The following is a 17,590-nucleotide window of genomic DNA, read 5'->3' on the forward strand; positions in this document are numbered from 1 at the left end:
TTTTTTTCCAGCATTAAATCTGTTACACCACATTCACTCTGTCCTGGTTTCTTCCAGCCTCATGACTCCCCTGGGTTCTCTTAAAGTGGTGCCAACTTGATGAAAAAAGCTCTTTTTTTGTACAGTTGTGAAGCACAATAGAGAGAGCTGTTTTACAGCAGACAGAAAGCTGTTGTTTCCACTCCCCACCCAGGTAATGTGATCCGTTCCCGACTAGATGGCGTGATTCAAAGATAATAAACTAACTGCTACAATGACTCACATGAAACATAAAAAGAAATAAAAGTCACTATTATTCTTTGTCTGTGATGTTGAAAGTCTTTAGTCTGTAAGAAACACATCATCGCTGCGTGTGCTTTTAGATCTGGGACAAACGAACAACTGCAAAATGTTATGTAGATGACTTGGCTTGGATTTTCTTTTTTTAGAAAGTTTTATTCATGTTATAATTCATACATTTACAGCAATGGCAGCCACAGAGCAGAAGAGATGCATCTGCCTGCAAGAAATGAGCAAATGTGTTTATGCTGACTTTAATCTGAATTACATGATTAATGATCACTGGCTACATTTGTGTAGATTAGATTGTCAGATGAAATACACAACATCCCTGCATTAGCTATAATAATCCAGGGCAGCCTTAAATACCACAGTGCTCACTGAGCCCATCAGGATCAGGATCAGGATCAGAATCAGGATCAGGATCAGGATCAGTGATCACTGGATCACATGGAGCAGTGCTCGTGATGATGTAAGTTTTTGACCTACGTAATGTTATCAGTATCTAACATTACCTCAGAGTTACCTCAGGCCATTATCAGGCCCACTGTATAACATAATGGGCTTTTGTTAAAGCGGCTGGTGTGTCCCAGTTACACACAAAGTACGTTGATGCATGACGTGCGCGGTACATATGGAGAGTCACGCACATTAACATAAAGTATTTTAAGAATGAATTATTAATTGTGAAACAATTATTCACTTTATATTCATTCATAAATTAAGTTTTGATGTCTAATACTTATTTATACACTAATGAAGCAATTTATTATTTAAACACTGGATTGTCAGCAAAAATTAGGAAGTATAAATGTTTCTAAATGAGCTATTAATCCATTCATAAATAGTTCAAATGGAAAAGGGATTTACAAAAAAACACTCAATAAAAGCTTCATTTAAAATATAGAAAACATATATATACATAAACGTATTTAGGCGCTATACACGAGCGCCTATATATATTTACATATATATGTATATATATATATTTACATATATATATATACATATATATGTAAATATATATATATACATATATATATATTTACATATATACATATACAGATATATCCGTGCTACTTTGATCTTGCCCTCTAGCCTCCTTCTCCATGGAGGGTACTGCCCCTTGTGGCTGTTCAACTTGTAGCCAAGCATCTCACTGATCACTGCTGCCGTATTGTAGATCAGCTTGTTAGTGTCGGTAATCGTGGTTGTAGGTATTGTCCGTAGTGCTGCATTAACATCATCTAGCAGACCTTCTGAGGGTAAATATGTATATATGTGTGTGTGTGTGTGTGTGTGTGTGTGTGTGTGTGTGTGTGTGTGTGTGTGTGTGTGTGTGTGTGTGTGTGTGGTCCGCGTCAAGCTTGGCCATGATCCTATTTTTCAGGTCAGTTCCTCTCGCACTCAACGATCCTTCTCCTATCGCACTTGGGGCTATGTAGCCAATCTCGGGTGGGGGTGATGATATCTCCTCCCTGACCTGGCGTCCTGACTAGCCGTCTGTGTGCATGGGTGTTGGACTTCCTCACTGGCAGAACTCTGGTGAGGGTGGGCAGGTGCTTCTCCAACAGCATCACCATCAACACAGGAGCACCTCAGGGATGTGTCCCCTCGCCACTGCTCTACTCCCTCTACACTTCAGACTGTGTGGCCACCCATGGCTCCAACACCATTGTGAAGTTTGCTGACGACACAACATGGCAACATGGACACAACAACGATGAGGCGGCCTACATGGATGAAGTGAAGAATCTGGCATCGTGGTGCCAGGACAACCACCTCCAGCTGAACGTCAGCAAGACCAAGGAGCTGGTGGTGGACTTCAGAAGGGGTCAGCACAGAGACTACAAGCCCATTATCATCAATGGAGCTCCAGTGGAGAGGGTGCAGTCCTTCAAGTATCTTGGTGTCCACATCTCCTCAGACCTGACATGGGCTGCCCACATTCAGGTCCAGACCAAAAAGGCTAGGCAGCGCCTGTATCACCTACGACAACTGAGGAAGTTCAGGGTCTCTCCAAAGATCCTCAGGATTTTCTATACAGGCGCTGTGGAGAGCATCCTCACACAGAACATGACATCGTGGTTTGGGAACAGCTGTGTGAAGGACCAAAAAGCTCTCCAGAGAGTGATCCATACAGCAGAACGCTGCTGCAGGATTGCTCTCCCCCCGCTTCAGGACACCTACACCAGGAGATGCCGGACTAGAGCAGCGCAGATACTGAAAGACCCGTCCCATCCTGGCAACAAACTGTTCCAACTTCTGTAATCTGGTAGAAGGTTCCGCATCTTCCGGGCAAGGACAGAGAGACTCAAGAGGAGCTTCTATCCCCAAGCCATCCGTGCCCTAAACACACACACCCGCCCTCTCACATCATCACATCATCTATAATTGACTGAGAAAGGACTCTTCCAGACACTAAACCAAGGCACAATGTACATTTCAATTCCTTTAATTTTAAATATGTTTATATTGTCTATCCTGTAAAATAGTCAGATATCTATTCATATTAATGTACAGAATTCACCTGCTTGCTGCTACTACTGCACATTCACCCAGTGTATATACTATATGTGTATGTATATATATATATATATATATATATATATATATATATATATATATATATATATATTAGGGGTGCAACGATACACAAAATTCACGGTTCGGTTCGGTTCGATACTCTGGTGTCACGGTTCGATATTTTTTCGATACAAAAAAAATGTTCATGCATTTTTAATTTGTCATTTATTAAAATTATAAATATATATTTTAACAGCGAATGCGCACCTGCGGACCACTTATGTGCAGCCCTGGTTATATAGCTCGTCATATTGCAGCCACAGAAATTATTTTGTCCATGAAACCATAAAGCTGCACTTTCTTTTTGCCTTATAGTCTGATTTGTCATAACTTCTCCGTTTTGTGGTAAGCTTTTATTTGGCTGTCACTTCTTCACCCTGACCTGTCTTATTTGGCTCAGCAGAACTGAAATGCTTTTACACGCGCACTCACATAAGCTCAGCGATTCTCTGCGCGATCAACCTCTCACATGTTTAAGCTTGCTGCGGGAGATTTCACTTGTCATGTTTGCATAGTAAGCTAACGATTAATAAGACGATGTCAGAGGAATGGTGCACAAATTATCATCACTCACAGATCAGTGCTGTCGCTCTCTATACACAGTTCGCACGATTGCAAAGTGAAAGCAAAAAAACAAGCGCAAATTCAAACGCGACTTCAATATGTCACATATCGACAGTGGCTCACCGATGCCAATGACATATATATATATATATATATATATATATATATATATATATATATATATATATATATATATATATATATATATATATATATATATATTGTTACGTTCTGGTCCCGGCAAGTAAATAAACGTAACAAATAGTTTGCCCCACTCACTTCCCACCCACGCACAAACCCCAACAACGACACCTTTTTCAAGTATTTAAGCAGCCATTTATTTTCATCGGCAGTGAGCAATGCCAAAACAATGAACAAAACTCCCTATAAAACAATCCCTACTCTTCCCTACACCAAAATAAAAAGAAGCCAAAACAAAAGACAAGTCACTTACCTAACTATCTAACGAAAAACAGGAGAAAACTTGCTCAACAAAAGAAAACGGCTTCTCACGCCTACTAGGCTGCGGCAGTGACAGTGATATATCAGGTGAACCAACCCGTGATCACTACTTGACAATCTATTTACAATTATTTACAACATAATAGCCATCCCACCCAGATATACTATTTACACTATTTACAACCAAGTAGACATCCCAACCAGATATACACTCAAAACTCTACACTGCACTAACATAGATCATCACACAGGTTCTTGGTCGAGTGGTGGAGGCTCGGGGAGGGCTTCCAGGTGGCTGTCGTTAAGTCCTTAAGTACCGGAGGTGGTCCATCAATTATCCACACAGGATCCACACAGGACAGGCAGAGACTCCACCCGGATACCCAGCAGCCACGCCCAGGTTTCCACCTCCTAGGAGAGAAAAAGGGGAAAGATACCCACAGCCATCCCCCCCGTGGGAAGCATAACACAACACACACATCACTGGGTCGTAACAATACAGTGGGGCAAAAAAGTATTTAGTCAGCCACCGATTGTGCAAGTTCCCCCACCTAAAATGATGACAGAGGTCAGTAATTTGCACCAGAGGTACACTTCAACTGTGAGAGACAGAATGTGAAAAAAAAATCCATGAATCCACATGGTAGGATTTGTAAAGAATTTATTCGTAAATCAGGGTGGAAAATAAGTATTTGGTCAATAACAAAAATACAACTCAATACTTTGTAACATAACCTTTGTTGGCAATAACAGAGGTCAAACGTTTACTATAGGTCTTTACCAGGTTTGCACACACAGTAGCTGGTATTTTGGCCCATTCCTCCATGCAGATCTTCTCGAGAGCAGTGATGTTTTGGGGCTGTCGCCGAGCAACACGGACTTTCAACTCCCGCCACAGATTTTCTATGGGGTTGAGGTCTGGAGACTGGCTAGGCCACTCCAGGACTTTCAATTGCTTCTTACGGAGCCACTCCTTTGTTGCCCGGGCGGTGTGTTTTGGATCATTGTCATGTTGGAAGACCCAGCCTCGTTTCATCTTCAAAGTTCTCACTGATGGAAGGAGGTTTTGGCTCAAAATCTCACGATACATGGCCCCATTCATTCTGTCCTTAACACGGATCAGTCGTCCTGTCCCCTTGGCAGAAAAACAGCCCCATAGCATGATGTTTCCACCCCCATGCTTCACAGTAGGTATGGTGTTCTTGGGATGCAACTCAGTATTCTTCTTCCTCCAAACACGACGAGTTGAGTTTATACCAAAAAGTTCTACTTTGGTTTCATCTGACCACATGACATTCTCCCAATCCTCTGCTGTATCATCCATGTGCTCTCTGGCAAACTTCAGACGGGCCTGGACATGCACTGGCTTCAGCAGCGGAACACGTCTGGCACTGCGGGATTTGATTCCCTGCCGTTGTAGTGTGTTACTGATGGTGACCTTTGTTACTTTGGTCCCAGCTCTCTGCAGGTCATTCACCAGGTCCCCCCGTGTGGTTCTGGGATCTTTGCTCACCGTTCTCATGATCATTTTGACCCCACGGGATGAGATCTTGCGTGGAGCCCCAGATCGAGGGAGATTATCAGTGGTCTTGGATGTCTTCCATTTTCTGATGATTGCTCCCACAGTTGATTTTTTCACACCAAGCTGCTTGCCTATTGTAGATTCACTCTTCCCAGTCTGGTGCAGGTCTACAATACTTTTCCTGGTGTCCTTCGAAAGCTCTTTGGTCTTGGCCATGGCAGAGTTTGGAGTCTGACTGTTTGAGGCTGTGGACAGGTGTCTTTTATACAGATGATGAGTTCAAACAGGTGCCATTCATACAGGTAACGAGTGGGGGACAGAAAAGCTTCTTACAGAAGACGTTACAGGTCTGTGAGAGCCAGAGATTTTCCTTGTTTGAGGTGACCAAATACTTATTTTCCACCCTAATTTACGAATAAATTCTTTACAAATCCTACCATGTGAATTCATGGATTTTTTTTTCACATTCTGTCTCTCACAGTTGAAGTGTACCTCTGGTGCAAATTACTGACCTCTGTCATCATTTTAAGTGGGGGAACTTGCACAATCGGTGGCTGACTAAATACTTTTTTGCCCCACTGTGTATATATATATATATATATATATATATATATATATATATATATATATATATATATATATATATATATATATATATATATATATATATATATATATATTAGGGGTGCAACGATATTCGTATCGATATTGAACCGTTCGATACAGTGCTTTCGGTTCGGTACGCATATGTATCGAACAATACAACATTTGTAATTTATTTTATCAACTTTCCTTCTGACGATGCTGTCTGTGTTGAGCGCTCAGTGAATCTGCGTTCGACTACTCCGCCTAGGCTGCACTGTCGAGCGCAGATCCACTGAGTGCTCCACACAGACAGCATAGTCAGAAGGAAGAGCGCAGGGCACCTCCCCCACCCTCATTCAGATCTGGCGTTTGGAATTATTTTGGTTTTCATGTGACGTATGACCCTGAAGGTAAGCGAGTCATGGACTAAAGTAAAACAGTATGTTGGATGTGCCATGCAATGCTCAATTACATGGGTGGGAACTAGTGTGTTAGCGCAGTTAGCTCGTTAACGTGTTGGCCGTCTAGCCCCATGCACGGGGCGATCGGCGGTAGCTCGTTAACGGAGATTTGCCGTGTTGTGGTGTTAAGGTCATTTCAACGAGATTAACCTGAAAGCACTAGTGGGAACACAACGAATATGACTGCACATTTACGCCGACATCATCCTAGTGCAAAGACAAAAACAACAAGCATGCTACTAACTTTAGCCGAGTCATTTAGACAGCTGTTAGCACATGATTCTCCTTATGCTGCTGAGAATATAGCCCAGAAGAAGCGGATAGTATAGCTTTTATTTTGGAAAGAGACATTTCTCTGTAATAAACTCTCTTTTCCAAAGATGAGTGATTCCTCAATCAGATACAGGGCTTGCAATATCGCTAGCCTGACATCCTGGGGCTAGCGATTTTTTCAGTCGGGCTACCCTGCCCGTCGGGCTATTGTAGGAAGGAAAAATATATGTCAATGCTTTTGCATTCTTTCAGAAATGTAGCTGGGTAATTATGTCATTGGCATCGGTGAGCCACTGTCAATATGTGACATATTGAAATCGCGTTTGAATTTGCGCTTGTTTTTTTGCTTTCACTTTGCAATCGTGCGAACTGTGTATAGAGAGCGACAGCACTGATCTGTGAGTGATGATAATTTGTGCACCAATTCCTCTGACATCGTCTTATTAATCGTTAGCTTACTATGCAAACATGACAAGTGAAATCTCCCGCAGCAAGCTTAAACATGTGAGAGGTTGATCGCGCAGAGAATCGCTGAGCTTATGTGAGTGCGCGTGTAAAAGCATTTCAGTTCTGCTGAGCCAAACAAGACAGGTCAGGGTGAAGAAGTGACAGCCAAAGAAAAGCTTACCACAAAACGGAGAAGTTATGACAAATCAGACTATAAGGCAAAAAGAAAGTGCAGCTTTATGGTTTCATGGACAAAATAATTTCTGTGGCTACAATATGACGAGCTAAATAACCAGGGCTGCACTTAAGTGGTCCGCAGGTGCGCATTCGCTGTCAAAATAAAAAACACGCACAAGGGTTAGGGTTAAATTTAAAAACTGTACTTTTGAGTTAAAATATATATTTATAATTTTAATAAATGACAAATTAAAAATGCATGAACATTTTTTTTGTATCGAAAAAATATCGAACCGTGACACCAGAGTATCGAACCGAACCGAACCGTGAATTTTGTGTATCGTTGCACCCCTAATATATATATATATATATATATATATATATATATATATATATATATATATATATATATATATATATATATATATCTGCGTTCGACTACTCCGCCTAGGCTGCACTGTCGACCCTAGGCGGAGTAGTCGAACGCAGATTCACTGAGCGCTCAACACAGACAGCATCGTCAGAAGGAAAGTTGATAAAATAAATTACAAATTTTGTATTGTTCGATACATATGCGTACCGAACCGAAAGCACTGTATCGAACGGTTCAATATCGATACGAATATCGTTGCACCCCTAGTATATATGTATATATGTGTATATATATATATATATATATATATATAGGCCCTGGCGGACTGACCCCCGGCTGCCAAGACTGGCAATAGGGACATGGAATGTCACCTCTCTGGTGGGGAAGGAGCCTGAGTTAGTGTGTGAGGTTGAGAGGTACCGGCTAGATATAGTCGGGCTCACCTCTACGCATGGCTTGGGCTCTGGAACCAGTCTCCTGGAGAGGGGCTGGACTCTGTCTCAGTCTGGAGTTGCCTCTGGTGAGAGGCGGCGGGCTGGGGTGGGTATTCTAATATCCCCTTGCTGCCGGTACGTTGGGGTTTTTCCCGGTGGACGAGAGGGTTTGTTCCCTGCGCCTTAGGGTCGGGGAACGGGTCCTGACTGTCATCTGCGCTTATGCGCCGAGTGGCAATTCAGAGTACCCAGCCTTCTTAGAGTCCCTGGGCGGGGTGCTGGAAGGTGCTCCACCTGGAGACTCTGTTGTCCTGCTGGGAGACTTCAATGCTCACGTGGGTAACGACAGCGAGACCTGGAGGGGCGTGATTGGGAGGAACGGCCTCCCTGATCTGAACCCGAGCGGTGCTTTGTTATTGGACTTCTGTGCTAATCACAGTTTGGCCATAACGAACACCCTGTTCGAACATAAGAGTGTCCATAAGTGCACGTGGCGCCAGGACGCTCTAGGCTGATCGATTTTGTAATCATATCACCAGACCTGCGACCATATGTTCTGGACACTCGGGTAAAGAGAGGGGCTGAGCTGTCAACTGATCACCACCTGGTGGTGAGTTGGATCAGGTGGCGGGGGAGGACGCTGGACAGACCTGGTGCACCTAAACGTGTAGTGAGGGTGTGCTGGGAACGTCTAGCAGAGGCCCCAGTCCGCGAGATCTTCAATGCACACCTCCGGCAGAGCTTCAACAGCATTCCGAGGGAGACTGGGGACATTGAGTCCGAATGGACCATGTTCAGCGTCTCCATTGCCGAAGCTGCTGCATTGAGCTGCGGCCGCAAGGTGGTTGGTGCCTGCCGTGGTGGTAATCCCCGAACCAAATGGTGGACACCAGAGGTGAAGGGAGCCACCAGGCTGAAGAAGGAGTCCTATCTGGCTTGGTTAGCCTGTGGGACTCCGGAGGTAGTATCGACAGGCCAAGCAGAATGCGGCTCGGGCAGTGGCTGAAGCAAAAACTCGGGTGTGGGAGGAGTTCGGAGAGGCCATGGAAAAAGACTTTCGGACTGCCTCGAAGAGATTCTGGCAAACCGTCAGGCGTCTCAGAAGGGGAAAGCGGTGCTCTACCTGCACTGTGTATAGTGCTGGCGGAGCGCTGCTGACGTCGACTGAGAAAATTGTCAGGCGGTGGAAGGAATACTTCGAGGACCTCCTTAATCCCACTGACACGTCTTCCGAGGAGGAAGCAGAGTCTGGGGATGAGGGGAATGACCCGCCAATTTCCGGGGGCGAGGTCACTGAGGCAGTTAAACAACTCCTTGGTGGCAGAGCCCCTGGTGTTGATGAGGTCTGCCCCGAGTTCCTGAAGGCTCTGGACGTTGTAGGGCTGTCCTGGTTGACACGCCTCTGCAATGTTGCGTGGAGATCAGGGGCAGTACCCTTGGACTGGCAGACCGGGGTGGTGGTCCCCATCTTTAAGAAGGGGGACCGGAGGGTGTGTTCCAACTACAGGGGGATCACACTCCTCAGCCTCCCTGGGAAAGTCTATGCCAGGGTGCTGGAAAGGAGAGTTCATCCGTTAGTCGAACCTCGGATACAGGAGGAACAATGCGGTTTTCGTCCTGGTCGCGGAACACTGGACCAGCTCTTTATCCTCTCGAGGATACTTGAGGGTGCATGGGAGTTTGCCCAACCAGTCTACATGTGTTTTGTGGACTTGGAGAAGGCATTCGACCGTGTCCCTCGGGGTGTCCTGTGGGAGGTGTTGCGGGAGTATGGGGTGTCTGGCCCATTGCTACGGGCCATTCGATCCCTATACAACCGTTGCAAGAGTTTGGTTCGCATTGCCGGCAATGAGTCGGACTCGTTCCCGGTGGGTGATGGGCTCCGCCAGGGCTGCCCTTTGTCTCCGGTTCTGTTCATAATTTTTATGGACAGGATTTCTAGGCGCAGCCAAGTGGCGGAGGGCTTTCGCTTTGGTGGCCTCAGAATCTCATCTCTGATTTTTGCGGATGATGTGGTTCTGTTGGCTTCATCGGGTGAGGGCCTCCAGCTCGCACTGGAACGGTTCGCAGCCGAGTGTGAAGCAGCGGGAATGAGGATCAGCACCTCCAAATCTGAGGCCATGGTTCTCAGCCGGAAAAGGGTGGAGTGCCCACTCCGGGTCGGGGATGAGTTCCTGCCCCAAGTGGAGGAGTTCAAGTATCTTGGGGTCTTGTTCGCGAGTGATGGGAGAAGGGAGCCGGAGATCGACAGACGGATTGGGGCTGCAGCTGCAGTAATGCGGACGCTGCACCGGTCCGTCGTGGTGAAGAGGGAGCTGAGTGTAAAAGCGAAGCTCTCAATTTACCGGTCCATCTACGTCCCTACCCTCACCTATGGCCACGAGCTGTGGGTAGTGACCGAAAGAACGAGATCGCGGATACAAGAAATGAGCTTCCTCTGAAGGTTGGCTGGCCTCTCCCTTAGAGATAGGGTGAGAAGTTCGGCCATCCGCGAGGGGCTCAGAGTAGAGCCGCTGCTGCTCCACATCGAAAGGAGCCAGCTGAGGTGGTTCGGGCATCTGACAAGGAGGCCCCCTGGGCGCGGTGTTCCAGGCATGTCCCACCGGGAGGAGGCCCCGGGGCAAACCCAGGACACGCTGGAGAGATTATATCTCTCGGCTGGCCTGGGAACGCCTTGGTATTCCCCCGGATGAGCTGGAGGAGGTGGCTGGGGAGAGGGAGGTCTGGGCCTCTTTGCTTAGGCTGCTGCCCCCGCGACCCGGCCTCGGATAAAGCGGATGAAGATGTATGTATGTATGTATGTGTATATATATATATATAAAAACACCCAGCACGCCCCTGCGGGCGGTTTATCCTTCAAGCTCGGGTCCTCTACCAGAGGCCTGGGAGCTTGAGGGTCCTGCGCAGTATCTTAGCTGTTCCCAGGACTGCGCTCTTCTGGACAGAGATCTCCGATGTTGTTCCCGGGATCTGCTGGAGCCACTCGCCTAGCTTGGGAGTCACCGCACCTAGTGCTCCGATTACCACGGGGACCACCGTTACCTTCACCCTCCACATCCTCTCGAGCTCTTCTCTGAGCCCTTGGTACTTCTCCAGCTTCTCGTGTTCCTTCTTCCTGATATTGCTGTCATTCGGAACCGCTACATCGATCACTACGGCCGTCTTCTTCTGTTTGTCTACCACCACTATGTCCGGTTGGTTAGCCACCACCATTTTGTCCGTCTGTATCTGGAATATATATATATATATATATATATATATATATATATATATATATATATATATATATATATATATATATATATATATATATATATATATATATATATATACACACACACACACACATATTCCATGTGTTCTCCCTCAAAGTACCTTTTCCTTGTAGATGCAAAGGTTTGATTTTCCTGGTTTTGTTATTTTGTATTTTATTTTAGTTTAATAAAAAGACCAATGAGTTCATTCCTTGAGTTTCTGAGTCCTGTGTTTGGGTCCAACCTCTGCCAGCCACACAGTCACTGTGACAGGTAAAGTACCTTTGGCAGCGATTAAGTCTTCTTGACTTCCATCGCTGACCTTTACCACCCTCACCTATTCCTTACCCGCTCAATCTGTCTGTCCAGCCTGTTGATACCTCCTTTTCTCCTTCCTTAGTGTGCAGCCTTACACAGGACTCACTCTAAGCTTTTGTGACCTCTCTTTCTGCTGTCTGCCTATGTCTCCCAGCATTTCTACTTTCTACTTTCTTCATCTTCTTGATTATCTCATGTTTTTTTTTTTTCACCTATTTTTTTTAATGCCCATCAAAGTCTGTTCCATTCACCAGTCTCTCCCTGATGGAGACACTCCATACTACTTTATCCACCTTACTTCAGAATTAGTTTTTCTCTTTTAACCTCCAACCTGTGCACTCACAACATTCAACAGCCAGCAGCCCTTCAGTTTACAGCTTCAAATCCAGGATCCTGTCTGAGATGAGAGCAGTTTAAGTGTCATTCAGTGACTGTCCAGAAGACAGACGGGGCTCAGCTGTTAGTCTTAACCCTTCTATAAGATAAATCACCAGCTGATTTCCCCCTATTATGGGGTTTTTTACTTTTTTGTTTTTTTGCCTTTCAGGCTGTCTTCACACTCACAGTTGGTTACACATTTGATAAATCCAACAATGATCTGCAAACTCATGCATACCAGCCGAGTCAAGGCCTTCTACAAAATGAAGGTATATCTGTAATGCTTAGCAAGTATTTATTACAGTAACATAAAACCACATGTCAGTTTTATCATTAAATTAACACCTACAGCTATTCATTTTTAAAAAGTCTAATTTTCTCATTTTTTTCAGTCCTTTTCTATGTAGAAAAAGTAGAGGCTCATTCAAAATTATTACTGTTTTATATACAGACATTTTTTTTTAAAAAACTAAAATTGTGGTTAATGCTGAAAACGGAAACTTTTCATATGGGGTGACTGTGGCTCAGGGGGTTGGGAAGCGCATCTGTAACCGGAAGGTTGCTGGTTCAATCCCTGGGCTCTCTGTCCTGGTCGTTGTGTCCTTGGGCAAGACACTTTACCCTACCGCCTACTATTGTTGGCCAGAGGGGCCGATGGTGCGATATGGCAGCCTCGCTTCTGTCAGTCTGCCCCAGGGCAGCTGTAGCTACAACTGTAGCTTGCCTCCACCAGTGTGTGAATGTGAGAGTGAATGAATAGTGGCATTGTAAAGCGCTTTTTGGTTAGTACTTGGATGGGAGACTGCCTGGGAATACCTGGTGCTGTAAGCCTATGGCAGCACGGCGGCATGGTAGTTAGCACTGTTGCCGCACAGCAAGAAGGTCCTGCGTTCAATTCCACCATCAGGCCGGGGTCTTTCTGTGTGGAGTTTGCATGTTCTCCCCGTGTTTGCGTGGGTTCCCTCTGGGTACTCCGGCTTTCTCCCACCGTCCAAAGACATGCAGCTTGTGGGGATAGGTTAATTGGATAATCCAAATTGTCACTAGGTGTGAATGTGTGAGTGAATGTGAGCGCGAATGGTTGTTTGTCCCTGTGTGTTGGCCCTGCGACAGACTGGCGACCTGTCCAGGGTGTACCCCGCCTCTCGCCCTATGACAGCTGGGATAGGCTCCAGCGCCCCCCGCGACCCTGAAAAGGATAAGCGGAAGCGAATGGATGGAAATGGATGGATGACAATTCCAGCACGTTGGCGATATACTTTTATATGTTACCATAGCTATAGTGGATTTTTCCGACCACATGTGAGAAGGGAAACAAGTGGAACCAGACAAGTACGTGTTACCAGCTTGTAAAGTGATTACTAACAACAGTCGGATAGCAGCCTTCATTTGTAGCTGTGTATTTGGCCATGTGACACATGTAAAGCAAATACTGCTTCACTCTACACAAACTCCCCGGGGAAATATCTTTGTGTTTTTAATCCTCTGTCTTCACCAGTTAGCTGCTAACTTTGTCTGCCATCTGATGCTGAGCAGGCAGTGCACACTGGGCTTAGGGGAGCTTTTCTGACACCTGTTGTGGAAATAAATGTGGTTAATGAGCAGCAAAAGTGAAAAAAATACAAAAGTTTTTGGTCATTACATCAAAACAAAGTTTCTTATAAAGACAGTAGCTCTGTAGGATTGAAGGGAACTGTAGAGGCAGGTGAAAAACTTGATTCACGACTCTTTAGAGTTTCTTTCATTTTCAATTAGTGGAGTGATTTAATTACACTGAGCTATAAGGTCCTGTCTGCACTCAGTGTTTGGACAGGATTAGTGATGCACCAGTGCTCTGATGTCACAGTGGGCCAGGCACAAATCCAGACAGAAGCATAGAATAGTACGAGGTTCCTCCTCAGTGAAAAGACTCGTTCAGTATTACCTGATGACTGATGGGGAGTCTGGACTCTGATTCACACACATGGATGATCGTGAATGTTTACACATAATGGAGAGACATACAGTATTTTGATAATGTGCTTAACACACAAGGATCTTTTGCAAATTCACATGAAAATGCAAAATAAATAAATAAAATCATGTCAAGAGGTCACCATAGCAATAGGTGGTGATGCATCCCTCAGCAAACAGTAATGCTGGCCAATCAGAAGTCTACAAGCAATAATATGTCACTGAAAAGTCTTCATCCCGGAGGAAGTTTTTGACATCTGGAAGCAGACTCACTGGCCACTCGGGGAACTGTAGCACCTCCATGTTTACTAGTTTCAGCTCCAGTGGCTGCCACCTTGTAAACTCCAGAGTTTAGTAAAGACTGCATATCTTCCAGAGAGTGAAAACTCCCTCTGTCCCACAGTTTTATCTGTCATATATGCACCCACTGTGTGGGCTGCAGTGACTAATAGTATGAAATGAAAATATAAGATGTGTATGTGTGCAGAGTCATTTTTACAGTTCTGCTTCTTGTCGATTGATCACTCAACAGCTCCTTAACTGATGCTATTTTTCTAAGTCATGACACATGGAGGGGTACCTGAACACTATCTCAGCCAGCTGCATGCGTCCCATCTTGCATCTATGTGCAGTACTGCACTGCTGCTTTGCACAGCTGAGGTAAGCCTCTAAGTCCACGGATGTTTTGATTCCACTAATCTCTTACCCCATCAGAGAGCCCACCCCACAGGTATGTGTAAACATAACACAAAGATGTTAGATGGGATCTCCACGGTCTTCAAGGGAAAACGGCAGCAGTGATGGAAGGACATGCCCTCCCTGAAGGGGATAATTGAAGTTCAATCAGGACTGGGTTTGGTTTTTTTTTTTTCTTTATGGGTGGTTTTCTCAAACCTTATGACTGCACCTGGTATAGAAAGTCACTCAAAATAATGCAGAGTGGTTTCTTTGAGAAATATTTGCAAATGTGGTGCAAGAGACGTAGGATGGACTCAAGCACTGAAGAGAAGAGCAGCAGCACAGCTGTTAGTGTTAGAAGTGCACACTAATAAGTGTGAATGCCAAATGAATCCCACAGAGTTTATTCCCATTTTTACCAGTTTAATATAATGTGAACTGACCGACACTGAGTGCAGACGAAAGGGAAGCATCTCATCCTCAGGACAGCTGTGGGCTATTTGGCACCGATGTGTGTGATTTTAAGTCTAAAAATATGAAATAAAATATGTCACTTATATAACAATCTAATAAACACGATTATAAAATGCGGTTTAATTACTCTCAACATGAGAAACACAGCAGTTTTGACTTCTTCTGTTATTAATCTGTTTCTATTCACATTCGTTTTGCTGTGAGGTTTATGAAAATGATCCATCATGCAGCTCTGTGGGCAAAACCCCAAAACTGGCCGCCATACTTTCCGTCGTGCTACCACAGTAACATAAATGGAAATCCATCAGAATGAGATGTTATTCAATTATACCTCTGGGCGTCCAACCTTCATTTTCATTTTCGATCTTTTTGCTTGAGTGTGTTTTATGGACAGACACATAAAACATCAGAGTTGTGAACAAGAAAGAAAATGCAATTACTCCCCAGTTCCCAGGAGCACTGCTCTGATTGCAGATAATTTTATTGGATTACCAATAACCTGCAGGGAAATGGAACACAATCTGTGTCTGGAACCAACATCACTGCATAGACCAGATGTTAATGAGATTCTTCTGGACCTGATTACCTGAGAGAATAAAGTCGCAGGCCCAAGAGAAATGGCTGTGTTGACTCTTTGCCGAAGGATCATAAAAACAGCTCAGGTGGTAGAGCAGATCAGCTACTGATCGGAAGGTTGGTGGTTTGATCCTAGGCTTCCCCAGTCTGCATGTCAAGTGTCCTTGGGCAACTCCAACTTGCCCTCCGATGCGTTCATTGGAGTGTGACTGTGTGTGAATGTAGATTAGCACTTGCGTGTAGAAGTGCTTGCATGAGTGGGTGTGATTGGGTGAATGAGGCATGTTGTATAGAGTGCTTTGAGCACTCCGGGAGAGTAGAAAAGCGCTGTCCATCAGTCCATTTACACACACGCCTGTTCAGCTATCTTAGTTATCAGCTATCTTCATTGACATAATGGTTTCCCTAGCCCCATAATTGTAACCCTGACACTAAAACCACATTTTGAGCCTCAAAAAGGCCTTCAAACTTGTGAGGACCGGTGCGTCTGTCCTCACAAGTGACTGTTGGTTCTCACAAGTATAGTAGAATGCAGATTTCGGTCCTCACAAAGATAGCTAGACAGGAACACACACACACACACACACACACACACACACACACAGTAAAGTAAAATGACAAAATACTGTAAAAATGAAAGGTCTCCGTATCAGACCATCTTGGACGTAACATATAACATTATAAAAAGACCCTTTTAGTCTCCTAGTTTAATTTCTGCCTTCATAACAAGTTTACGGGTGATGTTTTTATATAATTCACCCTTCTGTTAATGCTTTAAGATAAGGGAATGACTACCTTGACTAACAAGTGTAGCAGCACAGGCCACTGTAGCTGGGAGCTCTTTGCTAGGCGTTGCTTCTGGTAATCCGACCCACTAAAGTGGACCTCATGTCAGGATTTGAGCTGTTGGGGACTTGTTTTGTTTTACTGCAATTATCTGGCAAATAACACGGATCACTGTGTGGCACAGGCCATCAACAGCTACTTCAATCATTAATTTGACACAAAGTGAACAATGAGGAAAAAAATAAGAATCATTTAAGAAGCCTGAGGTGATAGGACCACTTTGTTACTTTGTTACACATCATACTGAAATGATGATGATGGAGTGGATATGATAAAGAGCAGGACCACTGAGGAGTTTTCTGGAATGATGAACACTGGTCCTGTTGAAATGTGGAGGTGAAGGAGGTAGAGGAGAGAAAACGCAACGAGAACCTTCAGTTGGGACAAACACAGATCATCTCTCTCTCTCCTGTTGTAGTCTGTTTGGCTCCATCACTACAGTCACTTGCTGTTCCTTATTACTAGCTTCAGGTCTAGGATGAGTGGTGACACATACCAGTACATTCACTGGCTTCAAGTGATGTAGGATAACCAAAGTACTGAAGAAGTTAGTGAGATCAAACAGTTGTTTCACTTTCAAAGAGAAATGATGGAGTCAGACCCAGGAAGTGAGGACACATGTGTGGATACAGTAAGCCTACAGCATTTTGAATGAGTCTCTCTTTTTAGCATCCAAAGCGATGATGCTAATTTAACTTGCCTAAACTCTTAATGGGGAATGGCAATACTAGAAAGATACTGGTACAACGATCTTATAGAGAGGTCAAGTTTTGATCATGGAGCAGTTGTTTTCATAAGCAGACTGTTTCTAAAGTGAATGGCTTTCCTCTACCAGAGCCGTAGATGCACCTTCCTGTTTGAGCTATAAAGATCAAAATCTCCGCAGTTTTATTTTGTCAATGAAACAGCTGCTAGAAGGATGCAACCGCTTGCTACAAATGGCCACAACA

The sequence above is a fragment of the Rhamphochromis longiceps genome, linkage group LG1 (genome assembly GCF_057381845.1).
Source record: "Rhamphochromis longiceps isolate RC_006_pf linkage group LG1, R_longiceps_female_GT1.1, whole genome shotgun sequence".
Lineage (NCBI taxonomy): Eukaryota > Metazoa > Chordata > Actinopteri > Cichliformes > Cichlidae > Rhamphochromis > Rhamphochromis longiceps.